The sequence below is a fragment of the Cavia porcellus genome, unplaced genomic scaffold (genome assembly GCF_034190915.1).
Source record: "Cavia porcellus strain 051 isolate PalLab524CR breed Dunkin Hartley unplaced genomic scaffold, mCavPor4.1 scaffold_17, whole genome shotgun sequence".
NCBI classification, from domain to species: domain Eukaryota; kingdom Metazoa; phylum Chordata; class Mammalia; order Rodentia; family Caviidae; genus Cavia; species Cavia porcellus.
The window spans coordinates 50,741,959-50,754,140 of NW_026947500.1; positions in this window are offsets into that span (position 1 = coordinate 50,741,959).

Here is a 12,182-nt window from a genome sequence, read left to right on the forward strand (position 1 = left end):
GTAGGTCTTCTCAAACAGGGTCCAAGTGTGCTCTTCCTAATGAAAGCTTCACAATTTTGCACCTTTGAATCTTAGAGGAATGAGTTATTGCTGATTCCTGAGATATCCATCTTTCCTACTGTCCTGATACAAATTACTTGGCTTCTTGTAAGTGCTAATTTTTTATGCCTCCCAGGCCCCAATTTTGTAGGGCAAATCAGAAAACTTTTCAAATGAGTTTTCTGTTTCTTTTTCTCAGTGTAGATCTGGCTAAAAGCTCCCAAACACATCCATTTTACTGCTGAAACATTGGGCAGCCTTGAAATTTTCTCTACCCAGTTAATCAGTCTGCTATCCTTAATCTCAGTCTCTCACAAAGTCTCAGGACATGGGCAAAATGTAGGCAAATTTTCTGCCAAAACATAACATATGTAACATCTAGCCAAAATGACAGTGGAGTCCTTGTTTCCAACTGAAACCTCATGGGCCTGGTCTTTACCCTCCGCATTTCTATCACCATTCTCGTCTTCTGAGCTCTGACCAAAATCTCTCATCAAGCTCAGCTTACGAAATTCTAAGGCTTCTTTATCTGGCTTCTACAAACTTTTCCAAACTCCTCCCACAAACTTGTCCCCAAAGCTTTTGATCCACACAGTCACATACAATCATGGCAACAACCCCACTTCCTTTGTAACAAACTTTATCTTAGTCATTTCCCACCACTGGACATGATAGCTGACATCAGCAATGTTAAGAGTAGAGGCTTGTTTTTGATTCGTACTTTCAGAGGTCTAAGTCCATACGCAGTCAGCTGGTTCCAAGGACAAAACAGCATGTTAGAAGCCCCTGATGGAGGAAAGCTGCTCGTATCATGACTTCCAGGAATGAAAGAGTGAAGGAAGAATTCCTGAAAGGAGATAGACTCTTCCAGACCCATCTCCTATTAGCACAATTAGCTATAATCCATTGATAAGTACAGTACCCTCGTGACCCAAATGGTCTCCAAAAGCCCCACCTCTGAACACAGGAGAGTGTGGAGACATTCCAGAGCTAAACAGTAACAGCCCCTAATGGAGGACATATCTATCTGCAGAGAAAGCCAGTGGTCAAGGTAATGGGGCAGAAAAAAATCATGAGTCTCTCTACTCACAGTTTACCCAAGCAAGCCCCACCTGAGCCTGTTGACTACTGATAATTAATCTGCATTGCTCAGACCTCAGAAGAAGGAAAACAGAAAAATAGAGATGGCTGCTCTTTTATTTCAAACTTATGCACCACAATACAGGTAGTCCCTTTAAAAGGGAATTTTTAGACTGTGGGGGAAGACATGCCTCATACTCTGCTGCGAGGTATAACAAGTGTTAGGATTGGAGAGGAAGAAAGGACTTTGACATGAATGGAAGAAATGAGCATCTCCATTTCCCCACTGAAATGGACAGAGGGTATGGGTGTCACACTGGTGACCCTTCCACATACACAAAAGGGAAACTGAGGAATAACAGTGTGCTAAATCACCAAAAATCAGCCAGAGTTTTCTATTCACATCCCCATAAGCAATTACCATTATAAGATTTGTTCTGATCCTTTACCACCCAGTTTTTCAAAAGAATGAGGTATGCATTTGGATAATATAAAATTTTTTCACTCGATTATCTGGAAAAGTCAAGTGAAAGCTGGTGCCACTGAAATAAATTTTGTATTGTATGGTAATATGCCTTATATTTTTAGGCGCTTAGAAAAGTCAAATTTTAAACCTAAAAGATCCCCGAGTGAAGATTTCTCACTGTCGTGGTCTTTTGTGTTTAAATATCACCTAGGCAACATTTTCTCTAGTTGTCATTACAAGTTGGTTAGAAATGTAAACTCATCTATGGATTTTCCCATTTCTGGGAAACCCATTTGGGAGCTGATTAATTTTTAAGATGTTTAAGATATAATTCAGTTGACTGACAACATATCATGCAGTTGTCAAGCTATCTTACCCAAAGGGAACTCATCTGAATATTCTTTGTTTTCTATCAAAATACCATTTTTTCTGTTAAAATGTGGTGCACTGTTTAGCTGCATTTTTCACTGGCTAAGTGTAATGAGCTATTTTATTTAATATGAATGCTTAATAAACTCATTTAATATAATTATTGTTGAATAAATTCACCTGAACTGAATCATACTGAAGAAGCCCTACACTAAAGCCAGCCTCAGTACTTCTTGGACTCCTGAGCCTTCCAAATCCCCTTACCATCTACCCTCTCAGTGTAGGAAAACTCCTACTTCTTTCTTTAATCTCCTTTCCTTTTCTAGCTGATTTGCTTTAAGTCTCTCAAATGTGCCTTGTTCCTCCTTTTCAGCCCAAGAAACTTGCTGTTCTCTCTGTACTCCCCCGAGCCCTAGACTCGGCCGGTGTCCCTGAATCCTGTCCTCACACCCTGGATTTCACCACTCGGGTCGTTACCTGTTTTCTCCACTAGGTAATGGGGCTCGTAATATTTGTGTTAGCCAACCCCTGCTTTTTCAGCCTTGTGCACTTTGTGTACATCAGTAAATATGAGGCTGATTGGAGTAGGCAGATAAAGGAATGGGCTATTCCCTCCTGTGATAAGATAGTAATTCTATGTATGAATTAACCAAAGAAACTGAATTCACCAATAAACTTAGAGATTTATCCAATGCCAGTGTAACACTCTGACATCAGAACTAGTGCTGGGACCAGCACTCCTTGCATTTTTCCCAGGATCACAAATCTCACCCTCCAGGGCGCTGTCTCTGCACTGCTGAGCTCCAGGTCTCTACCTCTGAGCCCACCTCTGAAGATCTTCCTGTGATCCAACAACCAGCACTCGGACAGTCCATCATTTACTCAGCCAAGGAAAATGATTTCTGTAGGACCACAAAATTCAATAAAAGATAATTTTCTTTTCCCAGCAAGAGACGCTCAGCTCCGCAATTGCTTTAGAATTGATCGGCCCCTAAAACATTCAGTTCAGTTCCCACACAGACTATGGTAAGTCTTACAGCCTCACATAACAGAAAGCAAAAACCCACAAGAGTAGAAAATCAGATTTTGTCCCACTGATTATTCGAACATGTAAAACTAGTTTTTATTTCTCAGAGAAAATGGCACCAAAGTTTCTATGTTACTCTCTACTCCACTCTGACTAATCAGTGCACAGCAACAGAGAGACTGTAGCTTAGAACTCAGCAGGGATGGGTTTGCTGTCTGGCAATCTCAGAAACATGGGGGCCTGCTACGAGCCTCACGGGGCTAGAATAGAAGAGGAGTTACCTCCTCATGGGGCTGCAGTGTAGCAGGCACCAGACAAGAGACATGTGGAAAGGCTTTGCGATTTGTTGTTGTATGCACCCGGTAAAGACCTGCAAATTCACAGGGCAAACTGGACTTCGTTATTCCTGTGGACTTCTAATAGGAATGCTTGGTCCCAGAGTCCCTGCTGTGGACCTTAGTCCAATCCAAATGAACTGCAATAGTCATGGATTAGAATTAACTTGCAGAGAGGAAATCCTAGCCGTGTGCTCTTGAATTTAGTTGTCGAATTTTCACCCAGTCGCTTTCCTCTTCATCTCATCCAATATCAAGAAAAAGCCATGGTCCTCCCCATTACTGCTTTTCCACCAATTCTCTGTCATTTCCCAAGAGCAAAACTGATCTTTGGGGGACTCCTATAGTACCACTCCCTTTATTTACCTATTTTTTCATTTGATCCTCTCATCCCAGCGACTGGGTCAGAACCCCACTGTGGGGAAGTGACAGGGCTGGGATCTGGGACCTGAATGTGATTCCTCTGGCTCAGCCCTGAGCATTTAAGCCATGCTCATGACTCCCCCTCAAGTCACTGAGATCTATTTTTCCCTTCAAGTCCTTCATGCATTGATTTACATCCTCACTTGATCACATATTTCTATGTTGAATGCTTAACATGTACCACATCCTCAGGAAGTTTATATTCCACGGAGGAAAAAAAGCATAAGATAAATAAATAAAAAAACATATAATAGGTGTATAATAGGGAAGCCTGTAATAAATGTTCAGAAGTAAAACTAAAGCAGATGTTGGAGTTAAGTTTGATTGTGTCAACTCGATCAGCTTAGGAGCCATCCAGGGGACTAAAGCACACTCCTGTGTGGGTCTGCATAACACAGAGCATGACTTTGGGTGTGTTTCTGGTCCCTGGCCCTGCTCCCCTCCTCTGCTTCCAGGCCACCATGAACTGAGTAACTTTGGTCCACCACATCCTTCTGCCATGATGTTTCTGTCCTGGAGCCAGTTAACCAACCAGGGACTGAACTCTCTGAACCTGTGAGCCACATTAAACTTCTCTTTTAAATTGAGGGTGGCAGATACTGCAACAGCAATAGGAAAGCTGACTAAGAGGGACATAGTGGCAAGAGCAAAAAAGGTGACCCCAGAAATAATGTGGCATCTTCAGATGGCTATTTTGGGGGTCAGCACCAAGCAGAAGTGCACAGTACACCAGCAGCTCACAGTGTATACACAGGAAAGGATTATACCCTGACTTGGTGCCAAACACAATATGTGTGATACAGATTATCTAATTTCTCTTCTTCCATCTTATTTGTCTGAAATCTGCTACATTAATTTAATAAACCAGAACTTACATTGAGTCTGTGTGGGTATTAACTACAGCAACACATGCCAACCCAAGTTCTATGCCCTTTGCCCTTTGCCCTTTGCATACGTCACATATGAATCTCTGATGGTGGCACTGGTGTCCCCACTCACAGGCAATGAAATAACAATCAGCGAAGTTGGCCAGTGTGCTCAGCATGCCCCACCAGGATTCACACACAGGCAGGACTTCAAAGCCGAATGTCTTTCTTCTAAGCTAAAAAGCCTGCTTCAGAGGAAGTAGGATGCAAGCCGGAAAGCAACATCAAAGGACAAGGCAGCAGGTGGCCGCAGGTGTCTTGGTCTACCCCAGCTGTCATATCGACATGCTCCAGGCTGTGTGGCTGAAACAGCAGAACTTTATTTCTCACTGTTCTAGCAGCCTAAAGGCCAGGACCCAGTAGTCACTGGGCTGGATTTCTGCTGCCTTTCTCATCTCATCGTCCTTCTGAATGATGTCCTTTCACTGTGTCTTCACATGTCCTTGGCCCACTGTGTGTGTGTTATGGGTTATGGCCCCACCTAGGATCTTAGTTAACTTTCACTGCCTCTTTGTGGTCCTAACTCCAAATACAGTTAAGTTGGGACGGAGGACTCCAACGTCCAAGCTGGGGCTGTTATGAGGACCCAGCTCATAATAGCAAGTGACACAACTCCAGTGCCTTTGGGAGGGAGGAACTGAAAGGTCATATAACCAGCGTGGGCATTCTGGCCAGAGACAAACTGGAGATGAGAGCGAGGGGAACCGCAGGCTGACTCTGAGTGTCCCCGCATGTGACCAAGGCCCCTGCAGTGTGCTCAGGCTGTGGCATCAAAGGGGACACCTTGCTTGTTATGGGGCAGAGGAGCAGCCCTGCGGCTCTGGGGTGAGGGTGCTGGGAAAGTGCAGGCCCCAGCATTTCTCTAGCAGCCCACAGGTCTCTGTTCATCTGCCTCTTCCCTTCCTTAAAACATGCCTGTATACGTGTATGTATGCATGAGTGTGTGCACACACATCTGAAAATGGCATTTCTTAGCACTCATCACAGCTATGGGTCCTCCAGGATTCATATGCTGTAAACTTGATTTCCAGTCCCCTGTGTGAATAGCACTTGCAGATGGGGCCTATGGGAGATAATTAGGATTACATGAGGTCACATAGCTAGGACACCTTATTCACTTTCTCAGCAATACGACATAGCACCTAACACCCCAGCATAAAGGAGGAGTGGTTTATTTGGGCTCACAGTTTTGGGGGTTCAGTCCATAGTCAACTGGCTCCTAGCAGAAACAGCATGGTAGGAGAGTCTGGCTGAGAAAAGCTGCTGACATCATGGGCCGGGAGGAAAAGAGAGAAAGGAGGAACCAAGGAGACACAGCCTTCAGGCCGCACCTCCAGCGACCCCATCCCCAATCCGTTCTTCCAACTAGACCCCAACCCCTACAGCAAGTCAGTTACAGCCCCATCACCCAGTCATCTCCCAGAATCCCCACCTCTGAGCACAGGAGAGAATTTCAGGCCATCCTTGCTCTAAACTGTGACACAGAGCTTCTATACCTACTTTCTAGGAAGAGGAGAGAGACCCAGCTGGCTGGCTGCACTGTGTCACTTCGTGATGTCTTCCACTGAGTTATGAGGCAGCAAAAAGCCCCCAGCCCCATGCCCAGCACACACACATCAAAGCCATGTACTTGGACTTCCCAGTCTCCACAACTGTGAGAAATAAATTTCTTTCCTTTCCAAATTCCTCAGTCTCCAGTATTTTGTTATAGCAACAGAAAATGGACTAAGACAACACCCAAGCATGGCACCTCTATCGCCATCACCAGTGAGCTCTACCTAATCTTATAACTCGCATGTGCATGTGCATACATCTGACAGAGTTAAAGAGAGAGATATGTGCATGTGCATACATCTGACAGAGTTAAAGAGAGAGATAGATAGACAGATGGAGAGATGAAAGATGTGAAAGAAACAGAAGTGGGGAGAAAATAAAGTGAGGATCATGAGCAGAAGAAAAAAGGGCAAGGGGTATGCAGAAGATGTGCTTCTGGGGTGCTATGCTGAGATGTGTGTGTGATCAGGGGGTTTGAGGAATCTTTGAGGTGCTAAACACCAGGCTGGCTCTGCTGTCCGCAGACCAATGGTCCTCTGACTTGGAAGGAATCCAGGAGCACAGTGTCTCAGAGCACCCAGACTGGACCTGCTGCTGGAGGATCATCTCCCCTCAGTGCCCAAACCTGGAGCACTTGCCCAGAATGCCAGGTGGACACTGCCCTTTCTGTGCCCTGGAGAGGTGAGGGAACACAGCTGCAGGCCAGCACTTCCCAGAGCACAAAGGCAAGTTCCATACTCATCTTAGGAAAGACTGTGTATTATATGTCTCTGTGTAAATACACTCACAAAATGCATGAGAATAGGAAAGGCCATGAGAAGCCCTTCTGCAGGGAATAAGGTAGGAGGATTTATAGCTTGATTTAGGACTTCCAATAGCTGACTGTTAACTTCCCAGCTGTTAACTTAGGTCATTAGATCCAATTAAATAAACCCAAGATTGGGGGCTATTAAAATTCCCAGACCAAATGCATGTTCCTTCTCTGAGGGAGGTGCTAACTCTGCCAGGGGACGCTTTCTGCCAGGAGACAGTCTCAGGGTTAGGTGTCCATCCTCCAGGTCAAGCAAGGAGTCCCAAGCAGGTCAACCGATGCATCTTTATTGGCCTGGTCTCCTACTCGACAAACCAACACCAAGCCTACAGCCATGAATAAGCTCGCAACTTGTAGGCTAGACTTGGGCAATCATGGAAGTAATTCTTAAGATTTAGAGTCATCAATCAAGGGACTAAACCTTTAGAATGGAAACTATGGCAAAGTGTGTGAGCCTGTGGTATCTAAAGAGTGTGTGTGATTTAGGAACAGATTACAGTTCTCTGACCGGTATCAGTTTCCCCATCTGTAAAACAAAAGGGTCAGGTGACATTAGAACCTCAGTTGAACTCATCCCAAAATCCATATAGTAAAAGTCACACTTTTATAATACCTAAGAATGTGGCCGTATTTTGGATGTAGGACCTTTAAAAAGGTAGCAAAGGTTAAATAATGTCTTGCAAGTGGACCCTAACCCAAAGCAATTGTTGTTCCTTAAAAATAATAAGTAAATAAAAAGGATTAGGACACATGCAACAGGGAGGAATGATCATGTAATGTCGCAAGAGAAGGCAGAGTTCTCTGCAAGCCAAGAGGAGGGAGGGACTTGAGCGGAGACCCAGCTCACAGACACCTGCATCTGCCTCGGGAACTGTGAGAAAAGCGAATGTCTAAGCCACCAAGCTGTGTTATTCTCGAAGCAGCCTGGAAACTAATACAGATGGAAGAACCCCAGGAGCAGCCTGTGGCACCTGACCATCACACAGACCCTCTGCTCTTTTCCTGATAGAACACGCTTTCACTCAAACATCTCCCCTTCAGGGACACAGAGAAGGGTGATCCCACTTCAGCTCACAGACACAGCGTGAATCATCCACACATTCGTGTTCCATAGGTGTCCATCACCAGGCCTGTGACCAGATTCAGGCCAGGAGGCATGAGGAGGGCAGGCTCGAGAGCTTCTGGGGAAGATCTTCTCCATTCTCCCGCAGAGACGTTGCGAATATGGTCTCTGCGACTCCAGGAATGTCAGTGTCTAGAAAGGACTGCTGAAGTTTCCACAGCTTTTCTGTGACCTAGCAGGCAGAGCACAGACAATTTCCCCAGGACGAGGGTGGCAAAGAGGAGAGCTAAGCAATAACACCTCTCACTGCGATCTCAGGAAACCCTGCAATATTTCCCATAAAGTGGTGATTCCAGTGATGGCAGATTAAAATTTTCCTTTCTATTTAAATTGGCCCCCGAACATTTCTGCTGCTGCAGCTGAAGATGTGCAAACTGAGGACCCTTGAGCCTGTGACTACCTGGAAGTCAAGCTCCAAAGGCTCCAGCAACAGGCGCCATGTGAAGCAGAACCCTGCAGACATCAGCTCCCCCGGCTGACGAGGCAAGGGGTACCGCATTATAACAGGAAACACATACGTGGGCTTTGTCCCCCACCCTGACACAGAGCTGTTGTGATTTCTTCAGGGATGGGGGTGCCAGGAGCATCTCTGTTTCTAACATTTAGTCATTGACTCTGGTCCTAAACCTCTTGGAGTTTCCTGGGCCTTGTGTTCTAATGAGCAGGGAGTTGATGGGCCCCTGGATGGGTACCATGGCTCCTGTCTAGACATCATCCTAAAGCATCATGGGAGCACAGTTGGGACCTTTGGAAGGTGACAAAATCATAGGGACATCTTAGCTGAGTTGCTTTTAGGAAGTGGGGCCTGGTCCGAACAGGCGCAGCCCTGTGGGTATGACCCACAAGGTTACATCTCCTGCCCCATCTCCTCCCTTGACTTTCTCTGCTCCCTGTCCACCATGCCACAAGCAGCTCTCTTCTGCCAGGCACCTCTGCCACACCATTTGCCTCGCAGCTGGCCAACTATGGATTGAAACATGAGTCAGTTAAACCTCTCCTTCCTTAAACTTTGGAGATTGGGCACTTTGTCTCAGCAATTAAGGAACTATGGCATCTAGCCATGATTGAGAGGTTGGAACTTTCAGTCTAAAGAGAAAGAAGACTTGGAGAGTTAATAACCAATTGTGCCTATGTGATAAAACCTCCACAAAGACACCTAAAGTGTGGGGTGCACAAAGCTTGCAGGTTGGTGAGCACAGCTGAGTGCTGGGAGGTGGCACACCCCAACTTCACAGGGACTGAAGCTCCTGCACACAGGATGCTCCACACCTCACCCCATGTACCTCACTGTCTGTGTGTTTGGATCTTTTATTGTGAACGATACAGAAATCCAATAAATATGCTTCTCTGCATTCTGTGAGCCATGACAGAAAATTGTCAGACCCACAGAGTGGGCTATAAGAACATCCATTCATAACAAGGAAGCTGGGGAGACAGGAGCCTCAGACTTGTGATTGGCATCTGAAGTGGGGCAGTTTGGGGGGTGGTTACTGAGCAATTAACTTGGGGCTCTGGCACTAATTCCAGGGTGCATAGTGCTGTAATTGAATGAAGACACTCAGATGTAATCCAGAGGTTGTAGGACTGGCGTCAGAAATTCTGGAAGTGTTACAAATTCTGCAAGGGCACAGGCAGGAAAAGCATTTGTTTTCCCTAAGCAAGTAAGGGTGATCTTGGGTCCCATTTAAAGCAAGAGCAGAGATTAAGGAGGTTAAACAAGTGGGTCCAAGCCAGCCTGAGGTGAGGTCAGTCCACAGAACCTGTCTGACTTGTGATCCCTGCTCCTCCTTACTCTCTGCCAGAATTAGGAAAGCAGAAACTGCAATCAGCCAGGAGGACCTGGAGGTCACAGGAAGAAAATCCTGACTGTTAAGAAAGCTCTGATTTGAGATCCTTATCTCCTCAGCAGCACTCAAGACTCCATCAGAGAATTTAAATTCTCAACTGCTGCAAAATGTTTAGAAAGGGTTGTTAAGCAACAAATCCGGTGCCTTACGGCAGCGGGTTCTTCAACTCTAAAGATAAATACCCCATTAATTTCTACCACCTTTCAAGAGTTGCTGTTTTCCAAACAAAATTAAAATACAGGCTCTTTTTTCAAAGTCTAAATCTCTTTCTTGTCCCCTCCTTGAGCAACTTTTGAGGATTCTAAGAAACTTTCTCCATTCAATAGAAAGAATTAGCAATAGCTACTACATACAACTTACTTCCAAAAGAAGGCAGAATATAAAGAGGAAAGTGGTCTGTCGTAGAACATAAATAACTGCCTTGCAATGCAAGACCCTCTGACTGGTCCTCAGAACAAATTTTCTAAGCAGAAGGGTGTGTCACATTGACAGTATTAAGAAAGCTCATGATGGAACAAAGTTTCCAAAAAAAGGAGTTCTGAAAATCTTAAGTGTAAGTAGTTTTGATTGTGAATGAACAAGACAAGCTGTCATTTTGCAATTGTTTGGTCACAAAGAAGTCTCTCTTTTTTAAATTTTGTTTGTTTTCATTAACAAAGAAGTCTTTCAAACTGCCTGAAACAAAAGGCGTCACCTGAAGAATACAGGAGCATGGTCCAGAAGCCCAAACTAGCAATACCAAAGACAAAGCCACTGTGTCCTCCCTCTCTTGCCCCTTCCCGCTTTCTCTTTGCTTCTATTGTTTCATTCTCTTCCCTTACACGATCACTATGTTTCTTTTTAATCCATTCTCTCTGTGAGGCAGTTTTCCTCATCTTTGCTCACATCTCTGTGGCTCAAGGTGGCCCCTTGGACCCATAGCAAACAGAGCCTAAGTCCATGTTTGCTGGAGAGGGGAGGCCTGTTAAGCACAGCCTGAGTTGACTTCCTGACTGAGGTGCCCACCGCACACCCCGATGCCCGGCCTGCAGACCTGAGCCTGCCAGGCCCACTCCCACCGTGTGGGTGACACCTCCTCCGGGACACCGTGGAGGAGCCTCCAAGGCTTCCTGCTCACCTGATCTCTAGCGCTTTCCCCCACCAGGAAACCTTCCTGCTGGCTCTGCTCCACCCCGTCCAACCCCTCCACTTCTCAGCCAGGCAGGAAAGAGTCATGAAGGGCAGCCCTGGGCCTGGGCCTCAGTCCGGAAGCTGAGTCAGGAGAGCTTCCTCCCGTGAGAAATGGCGGCCAGGCGTGGGATATTATCCCCACCTAGCCAGGAAGCCCGAGCTCGGCGGTTTCCTGGATGCCAGGCCCCAGCTAAGCAGCACTTTCGCCCACCCACGTCAGCACGGCCTCCAGGTCAGCGCCTTACCTCAGGCTTCTCGAATCCTCTAAGGCTTACAGAAAGGCGGGGAGGAGTGGAGCAGTGCTCTGCCCTGGCCACAGGCCTAGGTCTGTGGCCAATCTGTCTACAGAGAGACCCCGCCATCATGAGAGTGTCCCCGTGGCCCTCGTCTGCTCCAAGCTCCTCACTTAATCCTCTGGACACAGGACACACAACCTGGACAGCCACACGGATCTGCCAGCCTGTCACATGCCTCCCTGTGTGTGACAGACACGGCCTGCATTCCCGCCATCGGTGAGCCAGTATCGTCCTCTCGATACTGTCCTCCTGGGCCACCTGCAACTGAGCCCCTACCTCTGCGGTGCACTGTAGCAACAGAGGGGAGGTCCAGGGGGCGTGTCCACCTCTTATCACTGAGCCATTAGCTTCTCCGAGACCAGGACTGTGCTTTCTCAGGGGCCGTGTCTAGGGCCACAGCAGGGTGGCAAGGAGATCAAGAAATGCTTGAAGGAAGAATGGCATGAAGAATGCAAGAGAGTACGGGAGAAAGGGACAGGGAGGGAAGGAGCCTTCTCGCTCCTTAACAACAGCCCCAACTGGCTCAACCCAGCTCTTGCCCCAGAAGAGTTAAAGGCTCCGCATTACGGTGATGCGTGCACACTCATGTGGATAGCAGGCTGAAAACAGCCTACGTGTCCATTTATGCAAATGGACGAAGAAAGGGTGGTAGTTACGTGCAGTGAAGTACTACTATGCCATAAAGAAGAATAAATTCACATCATCCGTAGGAAAAT